This window comes from Mustela erminea, chromosome 9 (genome assembly GCF_009829155.1).
Source record: "Mustela erminea isolate mMusErm1 chromosome 9, mMusErm1.Pri, whole genome shotgun sequence".
Lineage (NCBI taxonomy): Eukaryota > Metazoa > Chordata > Mammalia > Carnivora > Mustelidae > Mustela > Mustela erminea.
Genome location: NC_045622.1, coordinates 57,213,550 through 57,216,132, shown reverse-complemented (window position 1 = coordinate 57,216,132; position 2,583 = coordinate 57,213,550).

The following is a 2,583-nucleotide window of genomic DNA, read 5'->3' as shown; positions in this document are numbered from 1 at the left end:
AAGTCAGAGAGATTTGAAGCATCACTCAACAGGAGGAGGATTCTTCATAGCCAAATGGTGGGGCCTCATGGCAAAGAATGTGGGTGACCTCTGGGAGCTGAGTGTGACTTCCAGCTGACAGCCAGTAAGAGGACAGGACCTCAGTCCTACAACTACAAGGAATTGAATTATGCTAGAAATCTGAATAAACTTGGGAGTGGAGTTTTCCTCAGAGCTTCAAAAATAAATAAATAAATAAATAAATAAATAAATAAATAAATGCAACCTGGCTGACATCCCAAGATCCTGAGCGGATGAGAACTGTGCCCTACTCTGAACTATGAGCCAACGAGTCAATTGTAAGCTACAAAATTGTGAGCTAATGAATGAATGGTGTTTTAAGCTGCTCAGTTTTGGGTTACTTGCCACACAGTAATGTAAAACTAATTTAATACAGTTTGTTTAGCCATTCTCTTTTGATAGACATATGGACTATTTCTAGTTTTGTTCTAGTACAAATAGTGCTGCTATGAATATCCATGTGCAAATCTTTTTTTTTTTTGTGGATATATGTTCTCATTTTTCTTGAAATGGAATTGTTGGGTCATAGAGGAGATGTATATTCAGTTTTTTAAGACACTGCTAGAATTTTTCCTGAAGTTGTTGTGCCATTTTACACTCCCATTAATATGAATGTGAATTCCAGTTGCTCCACATTCTTTTTAATGTCAAATAGTCAGTCTTTTAAATTTTATCCACTCTTGTGGGTGTATAGTGGATCTAATTGCTTTTTACCAGCTGATTGACTGAAACCTGGATTCACTGATTAAGTTAAATGAAGAATCCTTTGGTATAATGTAGCAGAAAGAATCCAAACACTTATGGAGATGGGCATGTTGGTTTATAAAACTTTCCTTCTAGGAAGGTGTGATTCATTCACAATCATCTTCATTCCTTGAGAGGGTCCAGATGACATTCTCTTCACTAAGCCATTGAGAAACATATTTATGAGAGAGTAATGACATCTTTCGAAAGTGTGTAGTAACTGGTTTCTGTAGGTCAGGGATGTTGGGGGAAGACACTGCAGATGGGACTAAAGAATGTGGGCATTTCATTAAGATCCTAACTGATTCATAAAACCAAGAATCCTCTGGAATGGGTGAACAGAAGGCCAACTTAAAGCAAGATAAAGAGTTATGGTCTCTCACCCAATTTCCAGGCCTGGGTTGGTTCCTTGAATGAAGTGAAGTTAGATACACTTAAGGAAGATGTATAAATATCTGTCTCTATATTCCTAATAGGCTTCCCCAATAGGACCTATAGTCATGTCCCGGGATAACTGTTGTGTTTGAATTGTGTCCTCCAAAAAGATATGTTGAAACCCTTTCCTCAGGTACCTGTGCAATAGGTGATCTTATTTGGAAATGGGTTCCTTGCAGATGTAACCAAGCTAAAATGAGGCCATACGGGATTAGTGTGTGTCCTAAACCAATGACTGATAAAAAGACATTTGGACATAGAGACAAACACCAAGAACATCAAGTGAGGATGGAGGCAGAGGTTGGAGTGAAACTCTACAAGCCAGGAATGCCAAGGATTACTGGTAACCACTAGAGGCTAGGAGAGAGGCATGGAACAGATTCTCTCTCAGATCCTCCAGAAACAACCAACTTTGCCAACACCTTGACTTTGGACTTTTGTCTTCCAGAACCATGAGAGAATACATTTCTGTTGTTTTAAGTCACCCAGTCTTTGGTACTTGTTATGGCAGCCCTAGAAAACAAAGAGAATAACTGTGCCCTTGGGAATTGCTGACTCTGGCCTAATGCTAATTGCAGCTGTAGTTGGCACAGTGATCCACCACTCACAGTGGAGGCTTACGGAGTCAAGTGCAAAACTAACTTGAGGGGTGCCTGGGTGGCTCAGTGGGTTAAAGCCTCTGCCTTCGGCTCCAGTCATGATCCCAGGGACCTGGGATTGAGACCAGCATTGGGCTCTCTGCTCAGCAGGGAGCCTGCTTCCCTTCCTCTCTCTGCCTGCCTCTCTGCCTACTTCCATGGAATATGACTGTTATGGTTGAAAGGGCTAAGTGGAAGCCCTACAGCCTCCTTCCTATCAAAATTATAAACAAAAACCAATACAGCATTGTTGGGGGAAATGTAAGATGAGGGGACCCATCAAAGACCTCGAAATTCAGAGGTGGCGATTGGTATTATTTACCCTCTCAACTCACCTGTCCAGCGCATGCAGAAATCAGAAGGTGCTTGGAGAATGGCAGTGGATTATTGAAGGTTGAGACAGCTGAGGACTCCAATTGTTCTGTGTTCTGGATACGGTTTCTTTACTAGAGCAAAACAACAGAGCTTCTGCCACATGGAGTAAAGTTATTAACTTGCAAATGTTTTTTCTCAATTTCAATGAGCAAAGAAAACCAAAGGCAGTTTTGTTTAATCTGGCAAGGGCAGAAATATACCTTCATCGTTTTGCTTCATGACCATGTTAACTCTTGGCCTTTGTGCCACAATTTAGTCCACAGGGACTTTGATCATCTTAGCATCACATAAGGCATCACAAAACTCCACTCTAATTTTGACAGAATGCTCG